The 20,397-nt window shown below is 36.1% G+C and overlaps 1 protein-coding gene across 1 annotated transcript in view; it reads right to left on the bottom strand.

The window, feature by feature from the left end:
• brinp2 (bone morphogenetic protein/retinoic acid inducible neural-specific 2) overlaps window positions 1–20,397 on the bottom strand; it is a 143,024-nt gene that overhangs the window by 89,869 nt on the left and 32,758 nt on the right. The gene's annotated exons all lie outside the window — the stretch shown is intronic.

The raw sequence follows: 20,397 nt of genomic DNA, 5'->3' as shown, positions 1-20,397 counted from the left end.
CCAACGCCATCAGATAAGGATGCCAGGACAACTGCCAGACACCTCTTTGAGGGCAAGAAGAGACCTTTGGGACAAAAACCCGGGAAGGACAGAACTTCCTATTGGTCAAGACACAGTTTCTGCCCTTCACCCACCTTGAGACTGCTTCCTAAAGTTTGGTCCTGTGACAGCGATAAAAATTCCTTAGGATCTCCAGACGCAGCAGCAATGGGTGAAACAAAGAGAGATCACAAAGATCCATCCAAATCCATTCATAACTATGTTTTCAAACCTTGAACTGATGCGAACCATAACACACACATCTTATACTTATTCAGAGAAATAAGTATTCTCACTGACAGCGATGTGTAGTGCAACATCTTACACAAACTCAGCTGTTAATGGACAAATGAAAGCATGCATGACAGTTCAATCTTTTCCCATCATGTTTGAACTTAATGTGTTCATTACATGACCAAATGTTTTCTGATTGTGTTTTGGAAAGTGAGAAATGCACCAGTAAAACATTATTGACACTTTTCTAACTTTGTGTTTGGACTATGCAAATGACTTCCACAAGAGGAAAGAAGGGTGGGCTACCCCAAGTCCCCCACTCTGATGGAACCAGCCAATCACAGCATGGAAATGGAGAAGCACCAAAATGCAATCTCCTCCTCATCGGAAAGGTATAAAGGTACCTCTCCAAAAGACACTCCTCGTACTGAGTCTGAGTCCCGTCGGGGAAAGACATAACAGTTACACCATTTCTGAGTCTGCGGCCTGCGAAGGAAGAGACACTAACAGAGCAACAAAGTTCTGAGTCTGAGCCCTAGCAGGGTGAGACGCTAACAGATACACCCTCGTTCTGAGTCTGAATCCCGTAGGGGAAGGGACACTAACAGAGCAACAAAGTTCTGAGTCTCCGGCAGAGAAACACATCTTCTCCCATCCGTTGAGACGCTAACAGATACCTCCATCTGAGTCTGAGGCCCACAAGGGTAAGACACTAGCAGATACTACAACTTTCTGAGCCTACTGTCCAGAGAGACAGAAACAGACGCTCCATGCTTCGAGTCTCCAGCTTTGAGGCAGCAGCAGATACGACCACATTCTGTCTGTGAGGAAAGAGATATTTTCCACGTTAAGAGTCTTCGTCCAGCGAGACAACAACAGATGCAGCATGTCCTAAGTCTCCATCCGAGAGAGAAAAAGCGGATTGAACAAGTTCTGAGTCTCTAGCCCAGAGAGGCAGAAGACCAACAGACATTTGCAACAAGGTTAAGCTCCAGCAAGCAAACCTTCACTTCAGGTACCTTTGCTTGCGTGTTCCAAGCTAAGGGCTTTCAGCACCTACACCAGGGCCACATCTGCGTGTTCCAGATCTTAGGACCCTTTGGTGCTCCAGGAGATCAACATCCTACAGCGCTTCATGCTCAAGGCTGTCGAAACGGATTCCTGCTCCTTTTCCCACTGACTGCTCCCCGCAGAACCAGTGGAAGAATTCACCGCCACCGGACTGCTCATTCAACCACAGAGAACGTAAATATCACTTCCAAACCTCTTCCAGAGACCTTGGCATTGTTGTGTACTATCAGTATATGATCTTTCTTATTTACATTAGATATTGTATAGCTGATTGCAGTTGATAACAAATAATAGCTTATTTATTTGTTTGATGCATACTAAGGTTCTTTACCTTATTTGTTTCAGAGTAGCAACAGTTTATCTTTCCATAAGATAACATAGCTATGACATAGCACCACCCAACTGAATCACATTTTATGCATCTTATGCACTTTATTCCTTTTGCATTTATGGTATTCATTTAATAGTTGATTACTCTTGTCTATCTTTTGTTAATAAAATTTATTTTATTACACTTGTGTCTTCCTTGTGTTGATGATACAGTGAGAGGTTCTACAAGTTAGATATCCCACCAATCTTTCTTATGTGATGTACTCATAACCGCACATTAAGTGACATGTGATCCAAGAATCATAACGTCATCGGTGATACGAGTACTCATCACTACACTATTTCGCCTTCCTAGTGGGCGAAAGCAGAACTCACTACATAATTGGCGTCCCAAGGTGGGCCAAGTTAAAATGAGTTGAGTCTCCTGTAAAATTCACTACAATGTAAAGCGCAGGTAGACACTGGCTTTGAGAGAAACGATGCTTTCATGCACTAATGCATATAATATCAAATAATTAGTTCCATTCGCTGACATTCCTTTATAATCCTTCTTCAAATACGTGATGAAAATGAATTCTCTGAAGGACTAAATGCAGGTTTGGATTCCTAATGGTGTATGACCTATCTTGCGGCTTGCGCTTGCTTCTGACTGCAGCAAGGGACTATTGGTGGTGTTTTTAAAAGGTGATTAGAAACAAACAGATAGTATGAAACATAAAACAAGTTTGAAACAGGCAATAACCATATAGAGCGTATCTAGGCCCTTGTGGTGTGTACAGTAGCTAATAAGTTCCATTTACCCAGCATAGCCTTCTTCAGCACAATTCATTTAACTAGGAACGGCCATCAGGTCACCCAGAGATGATTTCCCCATGTTTTTTTTCCCCCATTGCTTCCTAAAAGAACATCTTATTTCCTCACTCAGTCGTGTAGTTCTAATATACAAAATGTAATTATCCCCATTCCTCTAGCAAAATGTATTTCTTCTACTCTTCACTTTTTTTTTCTCTCATCTCCTTTGTTTCATATTCTGCAATCCTCTCTTGGCCTCATCTTGATATATCTAATTTTGTGCTATTGCATTTCTTTTTTTTTTTTTTGTATGTTTTATATCTTTCATCATTTTCATTTCTTTGTTCTTTCTAGCAATTTATCCCATTGTCTTTTTTTTCAGTTTCATTTTCTTCTTAGATCTGTAATAATGTGACCAACTCTTGCTATTTCTGTAAGGGAAGATGTATTATTATTATCATAAAATTTAGTAATAATATTACTATTACTACTAAATATTGTTGTCAATAAATTTGTTTTTGCTATGATTACTTTGATTTAAATGGTAAGAAATTCTGTTATTTCTGAATTAATTTTTATTTTGTTATTATTTTTATAATGCAAAATGTTAATTATTTTACCAAAATAAGAGGGATCATGCAAAATGCATGTTATTTTCTATTTAGTACTGACCTGAATAAGATGTTTACATATACTGCCCTACAAAGTGCAGTAACTACGCCAACACTGAAACTGAGAAAAATGCCTTTTTACACCAGTTTTTACACCAGCCAGTCAAACATGTTGTGGGTAGATTAGTGGTATTGCATTCACGTAATGCCTTCTTAGCAAGATTTTTTTTATAGATAAAAACCATGACAACTGATGTGACCTTTGACAACCAAAATTCAGATACTGCACTCTGCCTTTGGATGACCTGAAAAAACTAAAACACTATTGCAAAAGCGAAGTGCAGTATATCTACAAACTAAATGTGTTCATCCAACTTTCTTGTTGTGTTTCTTACTACATGTTGATTGCTTTTAATAACTTTAATAGTTTTATTGATGTCCGCATGCTGTGAATGTTACAATTGCTTAGTAGTAAGCCTCAACATTAAGTCATCTGCTCCTTTCACAACAGAGAGTGTTTTGCTCATTTTATTTAAAATGTAATTCATTACAGATCTAGGTTGCTTTAAAACAATAGCTGAAAAAAATTCACACAATTTAAACAAAAGAAAACAACAAACAAGTAGCCTAGTGTGTAAAACAAAGCTAGAATGCAGTAACATCACTTACTGCGGTTTGCCTTGGTATTAGATTGGATTTTGTAGTTACTGCAATTTTGACACTCTCGTTTCTCTAAGACGGGACAAAATTGAACCAGGAGACTTTGCCACAAGACAAAACAGTTGTCACAAAGCCCATTTTAAGCCTTAACTCAATTTTGACCAAATGTGTAGTTACTGCGCTTTGCCTTTGGACAGTAGTATAGTCCGTTCAAAAGTTTACATACACTTGATTCTTAATACTGTGTTGTTACCTGAATGATCCACAGCTGTGTTTTTGTTAGTTTAGTGATAGTTGTTCATGAGTCCCTTGTTTGTCGTGAACAGTTCCCACAAATGATTTGGTTTTTCAGCATTTTTGTGTATTAGAACTTTTTCCAACAAGGACTGTATAATTTTGAGATCCATCTTTTCACACTGAGGACAACTGAGGGACTCATATCCCACTATTACAGAAGGTTCAAACACTCACTGAAGCTTTAGATGGAAACACAATGCATTTAGAGCCAGGGGTGAAAACCTTTGAACAGAATGAAGATGTGTACATTTTTCTCATTTTGCCTAAATATCTTTTTTTTTTTCACTTAGTACTGCCCTTCAGAAGCTACAGGATGTACTTACATGTTTCCCAGAAGACAAAGTTAAATTTACCCTGATCTTCAAATGTAAAAGTTTTCACCCCCCGGCTCTTAATGCATTGTGTTTCCTTCTGAAGTGTCAGTGAACGTTTGAGCCTTCTGTAATAGTTGCATATGAGTCCCTCAGTTGTCCTCAGTGTGGAAAATTGGATCTCAAAATCATACAGTCATTGTTGGAAAGGGTTCAAATACACAAAAATGCTGAAAAACCAAAGAATTTGTGGAACCTGAATGATTTTTCTGAAGAACAGCAGGCGGTTTAATTGTTCAGGATAAACAAGGGACTCATTAACAACTATCACTAAACAAAAAGTGGATCATTCAGCTAACAACACAATATTAAGAATCAAGTGTATGTAAACTTTTGAACAGGGTCATTTTTATAAATTCAACTATTATTTTCTCATGTGGACTATATGTAAACATCTTTCATGTAAAATATATTTTTCAAGTCAGAACTCTAAAAAATTACATGCATTTTGTATGATCCCTTTTATTTTGCTAAAATAATTAACACTTTGCAATTCTGCAAAGTGTATGTTTTTGACTTCAACTGTTAATGTAACACTGAACAGATGTACAATATAAATGTACAATGTATGAGAAGAGCAACAGAATCAAATCAAACAAGGAATTCGCCCACATTTTACTGTAAATAGAAGTGTCAAACATGGCAAATGCCACACTAAGTAGGCAAATACAAGAGACAAAACATAATAAATTAAATTAACAGAGCAAGCAAATAAGAGCAGTACATGATGAACGACATTTGTACACAGAACACATTCATCACGGCATGCATTTTTACTCAGGTCTAGTTTTAGCTGCTCCCTGAGAGAGGTAAATACCATGCTATTTGTCAAATTTAGAGTGCGGCTTTATCTAAAATTTGTTCATTCATCGAGCGCTTTGCTCATTTTTGATCGCGACTTCCAAAACATGTTTTGTGCTTGATAATTAGGCTCTTTGCACAAATATTGTGGGTGATAAAAGTGTTTATGTGATTTTAGCCATTGCATGTCAAGTCTAAATTTGGTTTGTTTCTATAAAGTCAGTTTACTAAATTGAAGTTGAGGTCACCTATCCATCAATCACATGCTATCATTGCCACAGTTGGATCAAATAGCTGCATTACACAAACCAATTATGTGCTGTTTGCCACATTTAAGCAGCAACAGCAGATGGACGCAGGTATGGTCAACCTTTAATTCTGAAATACCTTGACTGGCTTCACATTTGAAATTTGCCTTTCAAATAAACCCAAGGTCTGAGTAGTGACACCCCAGACAGCTATAGCAATGCGCTGGCTTATTGCTCTCCATTCCCTCTGGAGCTTCTACCTAATTATAAAATGCATAAAACATTGAAATGCCAGGGAGACAATGGAAGAAATACTGAATTTAGCCCTGACATTTTCATGCGCGCCTTGCATAATTTAGGTGTCTTTATATTTACCCTTCCCGCACAGGAGAGAAGGCAGGCGCTAGCTGCGAGTATCTAGAATTTAGCATAGGGTAATAGGGACACTGAGAACACATCACATGTCCACAACACTTGCATGCAAGAGTGTTCACTTGTTCAGAAATAGGCACTGCAGGGCCTGAGCTTCACCTAAAGACTTTATATCTAATTGATCAAATAATGATTATGTAGTGGTTTTAGGAACTGGCTTGAGGACATGCTGATACCGCAGCTTTTTGTGATTATAAGGGATAAACAAGCCCCAAGAAGGGTGTATTGCTCAAGGAGGCTGTCATTTTCTTGCATATTTTGTTCTTAGAAATAGATAAAACCCAAAAATAGCAATGAACTCATTCTCATGTTGTTACAAATCTGTGACCTTTTTTTCTTGTAGAACACAAAAGCAGTTATTTTGAAGAATCTTTCTAATTATCTAATCATAATCTTCAGATGTCCATTCTATTCTATTCTGCAGTCAGAAAAAATAGTCAGAAATGGAGATAGAAACTCGCATTTGCTAAATTAGAATTATGACTTTTTCTCAATCTGACTTTTTTTTCTCGCTATTGTGAATTTATATCTCACATTTCTGAGAAATTAAGTCAAAATTATGTGATATATCTCACAATTCTGAGAAATTGAGTCAGAATTATTTGATATAAACTCAATTGTGAGTTATAAAGTTAGATTTGCGAGATATAAACTCGCATTTCTGACTTTTTTTTAATTGCGACATTATATCTCACAATTCTGAGAAATTAATTCAGAATTACCTTATATAAACTCGCAATTGCGTGTTACAAAGTCAGAATTTCTGAGAAAAAGTCAAAATTTTGACTATTTTTCTCAGAATTGTGAGATATAAACTAGCAATTATGAGAAATTAAGTAAGAATTACATGATATAAATTCACACTTTTGATTTTGACTTTTTTTCTCAGAAATGTGATATAAACTCGCAATTCTGTGAAATTAAGTCAGAATTACACTATATAAAGAATTACGTGACAAACTCAATTGTGAGTTGTTAAGTTAAAATTGATATCAATTCTGACTTTTTTTCTCAGAATTACGTGATATAAACTCACAAGTTATAAAGACAGATTTGCAAAATATAAATTCTGACTTTTTTCTAAAAATTGCAAGTTCATATCTCGCAATTCTGACTTTTTTTCTCACAATTCTGCGAGTTAAGTCAGAATTGTGAGGGAAAAAAAGTCAGAAATGAGATATAAACTCACATTTGCTAGGTAAAAATTAGAATTAAGACTTTTCCTCAATTCTGACTTTTTTTTCTCGCTATTGCGAATTTATATCTCACATTTCTGAGAAATTAAGTCTGAATTACATGATATAAACTCGCAATTCTGAGAAATTAAGTGAGAATTATGTGATATAAACTCATTTGTGAATTATAAAGTTAGAATTGTGAGATATGAACTCGCAATTCTGACTTTTTTCTCAGAATTACATGATAAATGCTCGCAATTGTGAGTTATGAAGTCAGAATTGTGAGATATAAATTTTGACTTTATAACACACAATTGCGAGTTAAGTCAGAATTATGAGACATAAACTCGCAATTTTGAAAACATATCAGTCTTTTTTCCCTAAAATTGGAACTCACAATTGCAAGTTTATATCTCACAGTTCTTAGAAAAAAACATCTGAATTGTGAGGAAAAAAAGTCGGAAATGGAGATATAAACTCACATTTGCCAGAAAAAGTCACAGTTCTTTATTTCTCGTGAAGTTTATATTACACAATTCTGAGAAAAAAAAGTCAGAATTTTGAGTTTACATCTCACAATTCTGACTTTAAAGTCAGAAATGCATGATATAAACTTGCAATTGTGAGTTATAAAGACAGAATTGCGAGATACAAACTTTATATCATGCAATTCTGAGAAAAAAAGTCAGATTTTTTTTTATTCAGTGCTGGAAACTGGCTTCCATAGATACTTAATTATACAGTGCTGATTAGCCAACTTATTTTCAAAGTCAACTTGCCTGAAAGAAATACTTTTCACATCACTACTTTAATGCTGTCTTGATAGGGTTTTTTGTTTCTTCTTGGCAGGTGGAGATTCCAGCTGAATATGGTGTGAGTGTGTTATTGTTTGTTAGATATCTGCATAGTGTTTCACATAAAACAACACAACAAAGCTCCAGGAAATTTGGAATGGCTGTTCTTGAATGAATATCATGATAATTGCTCTCGAAATTGCTCTGAATTCTTCAACGTTCTTAACAATGTTTATAAAAGAGCCTATGACTCATGCTGTGCACCTGCTAGTATTTTGGTAACCTGCTATGCTTGTTCATCACACTTCATTATTTTCGTAGAATTAAGCACCTGCAGCTTCTGTGGTTTTAATACTGTACTTTATGAAGCATCTCGGAAGCTTAGCCGATGCTGCTGCTTTGTTGTATTTGGCATGCAGTTATATGCAGGAAAAAAAAAACTTGTGTGTAAAATGGGTTTAAAGTAGATTTGACACTTTTATCCAAAGTAGTACAGGGACTTGCAAAAGTATTCATACGCCTTCATTTTTTTCACATTTTGTTTTGTTGCAGCATTAAACTGCTTTAAATTAGTTTTTCCCCACATCAATTTACACTCCATACACCATAATAATGACAAAGCAAAAAAAACTGATTTGCAAATTTTAAAAATTTATTAAAAATAACACACTGAAATAAGTACATTGCATAAGTATCCATACCCTTAACTCAGTACATAGTTGAAGCACCTTTACAGCCTCAAATCTTTTTGGGTATGATGTGACAAGCTTTGCACATCTGCATTTGGCAATTATCTGCCATTCTTTGCCTCACGTTTTCACCTCTCAAGCTCTGTCAGCTTGGATGGGGGCTGGCAGACATTTTCTATAGTCCTAGTTGTTCCAGTCGTCTTCCATTATGGATAATGCAGGCTACATGTTTCTGTGAACCTTCAATGCAGCAGATTTTTTTCTGAACGCACGTCTGTCACTGAGCTCTATCTTGACCTCAGGACTTGGTTTTTGCTCTGATATGTATTTTCAGCTGTTAGACCTTTTCTGAGAGGTGTGTGCCTTTCTAAATCATACTCATTCAAATGAATTTGCCACAGTTTAACTTCACTCGATGGGAAGTAAAATCTAGAAGCTATATAAATGCTCCTGAGCTAAATTTCGAGTGTCCCAGAAAAGGGTATGAATACTTATGCAACAGGATCTTTTCAGTTTTTTATTTTTAATAAATTTGCACAAATGTTAAAAAACTATTTTTTGCTTTGCCATTATGGAGTAGGGAGTGTAGATTGATGTGGGAAAAAAAGTAATTTAAAGTAGTTTAACATAAGGCAGCAACATGTGGAAAAAAATGAAGGGGTATGAATAATTTTGCAAGGTGCTGTAGCTTTTTATACTACTTTTCTACTAATTTTACAACTAATTTCCCAGGATGCATTACTTGTGTTGAATTCCTTTTAATTGCAATTCAGTGAATGCAATTCTACAGCACTTTCTGTGAGGTACTTTTCAATTTCTCATCACCAGACCAAACAAAACACAACGGAGATTGGACTACACCACGACAAAACATACTTGCATTACATAATTCCTAAACCAATTCTAAAGAATTGTGTTTCTTTCAGTGTCAGTTCTATCATTCACCCTCTTTCTGTATGTATGTGACCATGGAGCATGATTCATGGTGAGAACCACTCAATTTCACTTAGATCCCACAGGTGCGGAATCACCCTCCGAGCCATCATAGGCAGTTATCCAAAAGTGGTGCAACATTCAATTCTCAAAAAGCCAATTGAGGCCTAACACGGCAGACATTCTGCTGCTGTTATACTCTTTACGTAAAACAAGGCCCAGATGAAATCATTCACATAGCCACTCCAAATGCTTCCTGATTTAAAGCTGATTTAACATCTGTTTACATGGCAAAGCTCTCAGAAACCCAATACTGTCTATTTTATATAAAGTCTGAGAACTAGGGAGACCTGTTGAGGATTTAGGTTGGTTCTCCAGTATTCTATGTTCCCATCCATTATTCAAAGTAAAGCAAGAAATGTTGTGCAGTCCAGCTGTGGACTTTTACTGAGCCTGAGTGTGCAGAGGAAGCAGGTGCACTGACATAACCATAAGGCCGGCTGTCCTATTGAACTCGGGTATACCTACTCAGCAATCCCCACCACCTGCCTTACTCTTAGCATCATGTGTGCCTGCAGCCCCATCACAGAAATCCAAATGTAAGCAAAAACGTGCTTTGAATTTCCTAACATTGCTGCTGCAAATCATTTTAGTTTAGATGCCTTATTATATGAGAGGAAAAAATTCATCATACACTACCAGTCAAAAGTATTTGAACAGTAAGATTTTTATTATAGGTGTTATTTTAAAGAAGTCTCTTTTGCTCACCAAGTATGCATTTATTTGATCCAAAGTACAGCTTTTGTCAAATTTTGAAATATTTTTAATATTCAAAATAACTTTTGTAACATTTACAAATGTCTTTGCTGAAACTTCAACTTATTTCTAAAAAATAAAAAATAAAAAATCTTATTGATTACAAAGTTTTAACACATTTTGTGAAGAAAGTGGTGCTTGCATGCAAAAATTGCTATCATTTGCATGCCTTTGCATACCTTTCTCCATTAAGCCACATGATTTTTGTGACATGAATTACTTAACATTTTGCCTGTAAATAGTAGTATGAGGAATAGAAATATGAATGCTTTGCTTCACAACCACCACTAATAAACCATCATGCATCTGTGCTCATAACAGTCTGATTTCGCTCATGCATTTATTGTTTGTTTGGAGTTTTACTTCGCTCCTAACCATAAGGACAGCAGCTTCCGTCACATTTAAACAGAGTTCGTCTGACCCGAACTACATTTCCTACTCATTCAAGAGAAATAACCATGGAGTGAGACCTCGGGGTGTTTTTTTTCCCACACAAAGAGAGCCAACCTTTGAAACAATTTCTATCTTGCAATTCTTGCATCACGGTTATTGCATCTGTCTTGTTTACTGCATTCGATCTGCCAGTTTGAGTGTCATAGACAAAGCAAGAAAACAGAAGCATGCAAGAAACTTTTAATAAGGTCGAGCTCCGCTAACCTCCACATGTGAATGTTTATGAGCAATTTCATCCTGTGAAAATAATTAAACCGCATTTAATTCGACCAAAAAATATGCCCCAGGTGACCATTTTGTAAGATGGGAGATAAATAAATGAAAGGGCATAAATCCTGAAAATGTGTTTAATTAAAACATGCAAGCATGGCAAGTTAATCAGCGAAACAATTATGCGGGCGTGAAAGAGCATTAATGTGAAAGCAATTTCAACAATACCTTGACGCAGAGGGGTTCAAAATGTCTCTCGGTGTACGTGTGTGTGATGGTCTAGCAAACAAACTCATGCACTAACATACTGTACATTTACATACATGTGTGTCATTTTCAAACTCTAGAAGCTTCTTTTACAGCAGGTGTTATGACATTATGGCAAATTAATAAGTTGCACTGTCTGCAAAATATTACAAGCAGATGTTCTCCGATGGCAACAGAGGGAAAACATTCACATGAGGAGTAAAAGCAAACAGCCACAATCAGTGCCGTTTATTTCAGAATTACCACAATAACATATGGATAATTAGGACTCATCAGTGAGCCTTATTTACCATACCTGTGCCAGATTATCAAAACCAGACTCAAGTTCATACTGTGATCTCTTCATCCACAAATGAATAAATCCATCTGCCACTTGTTCCAAACCTGTGTGAGTTTCTTTCTTCTGAGTCAAAAGAAGATATTTTAAAGAGGACATCGGATGCCCATCTTCCACAAGTCGGTATGATTCAGGAGGGTGTTAATGAAATGTATGTTCCAGGCTTTGGTTAAAATTTGTCAACGGTCATGTAAAACGACACCCTTTTAACCTTTTAACAAAATCAGCTCTGTTCACAGTGACCCATTTCATTGTATGTCTCTTTAAAGGTGTAGTTCACTTCCAGAACAAAAATGTACAGATAATGTACTCACCCCCTTGTCATCCAAGACGTTCATGTCTTTCTTTCTTCAGTTGTAAAGAAATTGTTTTTTTAGGAAAACATTTCAGGTTTTCTCTCCATGTAGTGGACTTCTATGGTGCCCCAGAGTTTGAACTTCCAAAATGCAGTTAAAAATGCAGCTTCAAAGGGCTCTAAACAATCCCAGCCGAGGAAGAAGGGTCTTATCAAGCGAAGCGATTGGTCATTTTCTAAAAATATATATACTTTTTAACCTCAAGTGCTCGTCTTGTCTGGCTCTGTGTGAACTCGGTGTATTCCAATTCATAAAAGTTAGGGTATGTTGAAAAACTCCCATCTCATTTTCTCCTCCAACTTCAAAATCATCCAACATTGCTGTTTTCCCTTCTTTGCATGTTCACTCTGTGAACACTGGGTCGATACTTCTGCAGCGATGTACTGTAGGTAGGATGATTTTAAAGTTGGAGAAGAAAATGAGATGGGAGTTTTTCGATCTTAACTGTCATGAACCAGAATACACAGAGAGATGATTGTTTGAGGTTATAAACTGGTTATAAAGAGTTTTTTTTTTTTTTTTTTAGAAATTAACAAATAGTTTCGATAGATAAGACCTTTCTTCGGCTGGGATCGTTTAGAACTCGTTTAGAACTCTTTGAAGCTGCATTTAAAGCTGCATTTTGGAAGTTCAAACTCGGGGGCACCATAGAAGTCCACTATATGGAGAGAAATCCTGAAATGTTTTCCTCAAAAAAAAAAAATTCTTCACGACTGAAGAAAGAAAGACATGAACATCTTGGATGACAAGGGGGTGAGTACATTATCTGTAATTTTTTGTTCTGGAAATGAACTACTCCTTTAAATGATAGGGATTAGTTGGAGCATTACTATCAAAAACAAAACGAATCCACTGCGTCCTCAATGGCTCTCATGTCGGGAGAAAATAAAGACTCTTATGTTTACTTTTTCGTCCAACTACAAAACCTGCATTGCCTACGAGACACGAGTAATGAACTTGATCGGTAGTTCACCTGGCACAGAATTGGACTTACACTCTTAAAAATAAAGGTTCTTCACAAACCTTTTTGTCTAAATGGTTCCATGAAGAACCTTTAACATCTGAAGAACCTTTCTGTTTCACAAAAGGTTCTTTGAGGCAAATAAGGTTCTTCTTATAAAAAGGTAAGCAAGAAATGGTTCTTTAAAGAACCTTTGACTGAATGGTTCTTTGTGGAACCAAAAATGGTTCTTCTATGGCATTGCTTGAAGCATCTTTAATTTAAAAAAAATTAAAACGGCTTGATAATTAAGACTGTTTAGGTTTTTGAGAGATTAAATAAAGAAGTGAATAGATTTTTTATTATTGTAGGGTGGTTGTGTCCACACACTGCTAAGACATTTATAAACACCATGTAACAGTGAATTTTGCATTCGTTGTCCCCTTTAAGGAATGTTTGTACTGTAACTAAACAGTTAACGGTAGCCATTGACTATCATAGTTCCTTCCAAATGTCTTCTTTTGTGCTCAACAGAAGAAAGAAACAACTAAGGAGGTTTGGAACAACTAAAGGGTGAGTAAATGATGATAGAATTTTCATTTTTTTGGGTGAGCTATCCCTTTAATTCCTGATAGTCCAGCTGTTGTATCACCCTAAACACATTTCAGCCTTCTACTGGGTGTAATTGCTTATACATCACACTTTAAAAAACAGCGTTCACACACACACACCCCTACTCGCACTCAAGATAATTACCCCGGCTGCTTATTAGATTAACACCGCTCCATAAAAACACATCTGCATATTGCTCTGATACTATTAGCTCCATGCCTCATCCTTAAATACGTCCTGGCACACTTTCTGCTGGGTCCTCGCAGAGTTTGCAGGAGTTTCTTGCCAGAGCCTGTGCAAACTCATTTGGTAATTGAGGGGAAAGCGTGTCCCTGTGCAAACAGACCTCCCACACACCTATAAAACATTCTTGCTGCTAATGAGAGGATGAGCATTAGAAACATTGAACGCACAGAGGACACGTTCCAGCATCGTTGCCATGGTCACCTCATATGGGCAACCAATTACCACAAGTGCACAAATCGTGATTATATACGCCACAGGTCCTGAGTGTTCTGAGGAGTGACCACATTAAGAAAAATGTGTGATCTAAATGTTTTATCTCGGCCTTATTAATATTTGTGCCTGTTCTGGACGTTTCCTGAAAAATAGCGATAATAAACATCTTCCTGGAGGAGGAAAAATTATTGTTAATTGAAAAGCAGGCTTGTTGTAGTGTAAAGACAGGCCTGCAATTTCTGTCACAATAGTTTGGACTGCAAAACTCATCTAATTTGAACACGAAACCATGGCAACTGTGTCAATTAAACAGAAAATGCATGAAAAAACGTGACACGCTCCAAACCATTTTGTAGAAAATACAGCTTTATCTGGGATTCAAATCTGGAAATAAAATTTTAAGAGTTGATGACTGTTCATAACTATAAAGATAACCATAAAGATAATTATATTAGCATTCACACCAATGTATAACAGTCATGTTTATTATAAGCACATGCTGCAGTTTTGTCATCTGACGCTTTAAACTCTCAAGCTCTTCAAAAGCAAGATGAATTTTGATTGGCTGTGATTTTTAAATCATTCTAAGTTATTCCAACAATATTGTTCCTCTGTGCTGTTATCGTTATAGTTGTGGTGGAATCTGCTACTTCTTGAAATTTTGAATGCTTTTTAAAACTGAACCTTTATCAGTAGTTATTGTCCAGTATGAACAAGCCTTAAAGTAACTTAAAAGTTGTAACATCTACTATAACTCCTTTAATTAAGTCAAATATAGAGTTGAAGTCAAATGGTTACATACACCTTGCAGAATCTATTCAAAATCTATCAAAATGTTAATTAATTGACCAAAATAAGAGGCAATTATACCAAATGCATGTTGTGTTTTATTTAGTAATGACCTGAATAAGATATTTCACATAAAAGAGACTTACACATAGTCAACAAGAGAAAATAATAGTTGAAGTCATAAAAATTACCCTGTTCAAAAGTTTTCATACACTTAATTCTTAATACTGTGCTTTTTTTTTTTCTAGTGATAGTTCATGAATCCTTGTCCTGAACAGTTAAACTGCCTGCTGTTCTTCAGAAAAATCCCTCAGTTCCCACAAATTCTTCGTTTTTTCCACATTTTTGTGTATTTGAACCCTTTCCAACAATGACTGTATGATTATAAAATCCATCTTTTCACACTGAGGACAACTGAGAGACTCATATGCAACAATTACAGAAGGTTCAAATTCTCACTGATGCTTTAGAAGGTTAAGAGGAGGGGATGAAAACTTTTGGAAATCAAAGATCAGGGTAAATTTCACTTTTAAGTAAATTTTAAGTAAATTTTTTTCTCCTCTGGGAAACATGTAAGTATCTTCTGTAGCTTCTGAAGGGCAGTACTAAAATGCTTTACATTTCTGTAAGCTGAAAGTTAGAATCCACCATGGCGCCGCTCATCAGTTGCTCAGGAAAAAGTTGGATAATATACAATACATCGCATTGGTATGAAAATCGTCTCATATTTTTCATAGTTCAATGTTCTTCCCAAAAGATGTGTTAAGCAACAGTAACTTCCACATACTCTAATCATAAATTCACTGTGGTGCCTCTGACGACGGAGGAATACTAAATTGTGTCCAGCCAACCAGAAAATTGTAGCTGTTTATTAATTGTAACAAATGTAATTAGTATCTTAACACTCTCCAAATGAATCCTCTTTTTTTCAGATATGGGAACATGCAGGTTGGTTTATCACACCCAGATAACACAGCCATAATTTAACCTAATGTGTTAGAAAGCTTTGCACATTTAAATAACCACTGCTAAAACAGAGTCATGTCTTCGGGTAGAGACTGTCATAACATCCGTGTACTCGTTCTCTCAATTCAACATTCAGCGTCGTGTTATACACTTGCTGAAAACAGCACTTTTCTGTTTTGTAGAATGCTGTTTTTTTGTTGGAGTGGTCTCTGTAGCATTTGAACCCTTGATGTGGGAGGAAGAGATGGAAAGAGGAAAGGATGAAAGGGGATCGATGTGAAACGGTAATACAAACACACCTTCTGACCTTCAGCTATTCTGTTGACACACACACAAGACAATATACACTACATTTAAGTGCGTGAGCACGCTTATCCCTCACATATGTCATTGATCATGCGTGTATATGTGAATTGTTGGTTATCTCGCTTGTGATTGAGCCAGAATACTTGGTTTGTGGGTAATGGACTTTGGCAGACACAGGGTGATTGCAAAGCTCCATATGCATGTGTGATAATGAGTGAAGACAGATGTAGTGTGCAGAGACTGATCAGGGGCATCAGGGTCCTCAGATAGTCAATAAATCTACCACAGAGCTGTAAGAGGTCCATTACCCTCCAGCAGCAGATAAAACCTCCCCTAAAGATTGTTCTGGAAAGAATTTGACCCGTGACCCTGTTTATTGGGCTTGCACTGATTGAATCAGAATCACAGAGGGCTGGAAACCCAAAGTGACTATACAGAACGATCGTTAACGCGAATGTACAGATGTGGGATTTAGAAACTTGGTTATTCTTAAAAGACTGTGTAGTAAAACTGTTCTGCATTTTTTTTTTTTTTTTTTTTTCAAATTTGAAGCCCCAGGATTTTATTAAATTGATTTTTGTGATTCTAATTGGAAATCCATTATGAAGGAAATTGGTATCCCAGGTTTGTTCAGCTTGGCTACTTGTACACACAATTACTGCTCACCATACAGTCTGCTTTTAATTTGATTAGAAGTTATATATTAATATACCTAATATATTATGTTTTTCACCAATCCATGGAATATTTTAGAAGGTTAGTGGATCTGGATTATATCGAATCCTAACCCCCCACTCCGGTGTTGATTAGCTGTAAAACAAATTCACACAATGCTAATAATTTTAAAATAGTTACATTTATTATGATTATATATTTTATAATTAATTATAGTAATTACTATTAAAGTAATTATATTGAAAACTGAAATAAGTAAGTGATAGTAAATTAAATAGATCAAAAGTGACAGTTAAGACATTTATAATGGATTTCTTTTTAAATAAATATTGTTATTTTGAACATTCTATAAAAAAAAACAATAAATTAAAAAAAAACTTTTACTTTTTTTAGATGTTGCCTTGCAAGCTAACTGAAATAAAATCATTAAAGTTGAACCACTGAAATACTTAAACTGAAATAAATATACAGCTCCACATATTTAATAATTAAAAGCACACAATCAGATTACTAAATATAAAAAAATAAATAAAAATAAGGTAAATTAAGTAAATTAAAATGGAAACTGACAAAATGTACAAAATAGTTATAACAATAAAAAAATAATGTTAATCAATATCATTAATAAATATTATAGTATAGAAAAAATACTAAAGCATTTTGTTGTACTGAAGGCAAAGCATTTTATTTTTTGAACACTTCTTTGTATTTATCTTTCTATTTATCAAACAATCCTAAAAAGGAAAACTGATCATTACTCTCACACTCCTGAAAAATGCCACTTTGTTAGTTACTTTCCAACACTAGATTGGAAAAGTTGAATGTTTGCGTTTATGTAAATACTTTTTAGAAATATAATTAAATTAAACAAAAATTCACTATGCCGTTCCGTTTTTTGGCATTGATGCATTAGCTCAGGCCAGTGGGGTTTGATTCCAGCGTTTGCATTGAGACTTGTGCGCCATCAATCATTTATATATGCATTTATTCATTTAGCAGACACTTTTATCCAAAGCAACTTGCAAATGAGGAATACAACAACAATTTATCCTAAGGAGGCAGTAACATTAGAATTGCTGAAATACAAAGTTCCAACAGAGATGCTCAGAGATGAAAGTGAGAAACAGTTGATGAATCAAATAACCTAGAGGAAACAATTCTCTCCTGCCTGTTTTGTTATCAAGTCTTTTTGTCTAAACTTCCCAATGCACCTAATAATGATCTAAGACAACATCTGGACAAGTCTAAGAGAATTTTGTTGTACAAAGTCTTTTTGTATCACAATTGGGTATGTGGGGATATTCAAAAGTAGGCCATAATGTTTTTAAATGTATTTAATTTAAGGATTTGAAACCTTTTCTGCAATCAAAAGCCCTTGCTTTGAATCAAGGAACACTGCTACTGTTAAAGGTCTAGTTCAACCAAAAATGAAAATTCTGTCATTAATTATTCAACGTCATGTCATTCCAAACCAGCAAAACCTGTCTATGCAGGGTCAGAAAGCTCTCAGATTTCATTAAAAACATCTTAATTTGTGTTCCAAAGATGAACAAGGGTCTTACTGGTTTGAAATGACACGAGGGTGAGTAATTAATGACAGAATTTTCATTTTTGGGTGTACTATCCCCTTAAATAGTCAGTAATAGACAGAATTCACAGATTGTGCACAGTACAGTAGTTCAGAAAGCATCTGATCATCTTGCCAAGTCGTCTCTTGATGTATGTGTTCTGATGTTTTTGTCACGCTTGAAGATTTACTTCAGGACATTTATGGTGTCAAATGTGGATTTACATTTGGTGCTTTTTTATAAGAGCTGATGTTATTATCCTAGCTTGAGTCTACACAGTACCAGCTCGCCTCGGCTCGACTCGGCTCGGCTCTGTTTGGTTTTCCACTGTGTAAAAGTTGTACCTGTACCGGCTTCCAGGTACTTTTTTTCGTACCACCTCCGGCGAGGTTCCAAGCGAGCTGAGGCGATACTAAAATGTGACGTGAAAACACAGCAGACTGCTGATTGGTCAGAGAGAATCGTCACTATTCACTGCATCATCATTGCACGCGCCAGCAATAGTATCCAGAATAACCCCGCCATTTTTAAAAAGTTTGGCCAGAGATTGCGTGACATATCCAATCCATTACATATTATGGCAACTCGGAAGAATACGCCGTGGTCAAACGAGGAGGTGCAGACAGCGGGTGTGTGTCGCGTAGAAGATTACGTCACGGCAGTTTCCTGCAGCGTCGCTATGACAACCAGGTACTATTGTGGAGGTACAGGTACAACTTTTACACAGTGGAAAACCAAACAGAGCCGAGTCGAGTCGAGCCGAGCCGAGTCGAGGCAAGCCGAGGCGAGCTGGTACTGTGTAGTGGAAAAGCGACTTATGAGGCTATTCCAGTGGCCTGAAGTGTTTGGAGCAGCTGTTCTGACTACATCTGCCACCTTGCTTATCTGGGAATGTAACACTAGAGTTGTTAAAAGTCAGTTAGTATTCCACAGCTGAACTTTTATAGGCATTATTCTGACTTTCACACTTTTCAGACTTTTCAGTGCACTCTAAAAAATGCTGGGTTATATTTTTAATCCAAATGCTGGGATCAGCCTATTGGGTCATTTTATTAGGTTATTTTTTATATTTTTACCTAGGCACTGGGTAGTTTTTCTGCACTCTAAAAAATGCTGGGTTATTTTTTTTAACCCAGATGCCAGGTTTTCCTTTAACTCAACTGCTGGGTCATTTTTACTGTCAATATGAAGAACTCCCTCACATACCTACCGAGTCATTTTGTGCTCTGTCCTAAGAGAAAACTGACTGACTGGAAATTTCCTGAATGAAATTAAGGTTTGTATTACATTGTATTCCTATTAAATGATCACTGTATGAATAGAAAACCATCTGTAGTTTTAACATTTTTCCCTGTTTTTTTTTTTAATATGTTGCAGCTAACGCCTGCGTGAAATGCTAGCCTTCTACAAACCAAAAGCTGCGTTCCAATTCGTATATTATCCGTCCTAAATAGTATTCGAAAATATAATTAGTATGTCCCAAATGGTAGTATGTTTAAAAAAGAATTCTAAAGTTTCCCGGATGGTCTACTACTTAACTTTAGAATTCGAAGTGTGGATCAATGCGCACTCCGGCTAATATTGCCCACAACACATTGCGGTGAACAAGGATTTGAATAGAACTACAAACACGCATAAAAAGTGTAAAAAAAAAAAAACCTAACAAACGTGATGGATATGCGCGACCTACGGACCTAGGTAGAGAAAGGGGTTTAAGTGATAATCAATGTGTAACTTTTTTTATCAACTTTTATATTTAACATTATCTTTTAAATGCATCATTATGGAAACACGAGCAGAGTTATCAGCATGAAAGACTCGTAAAAGAAAGTGCCTCTTCATTTGTCAAATTAAACTAAATGTAGATGATGTTAACTGACAGGGCAGTTTAAACAGTGACAGGTAACTAAGCCATAGAGCGTCCGTTAAAAACGAAGTAGTATGGCCCAAAGCTTGCCTACTGTTCTGCTACATACTCAAAAGTATGTACTTTTTCTTACAAAAACAGTACAGTATACTGTAAGTATGCAAATTGGAACGCAGCAACAGTCTTTAGGTGCATTCCATTCAACCATAAGTGGACTGTGAAGTGGACTTCACAGGGTATTCCGCATGAGATTCCAAACCGAAGGGAGGGAACATGTTCAGTTTGAAGAGCACTGC

The sequence above is a fragment of the Garra rufa genome, chromosome 10, assembly GCF_049309525.1.
Source record: "Garra rufa chromosome 10, GarRuf1.0, whole genome shotgun sequence".
Taxonomy (NCBI): Eukaryota; Metazoa; Chordata; class Actinopteri; order Cypriniformes; family Cyprinidae; genus Garra; species Garra rufa.
This window is presented reverse-complemented; position numbering and strand designations above follow the sequence as displayed.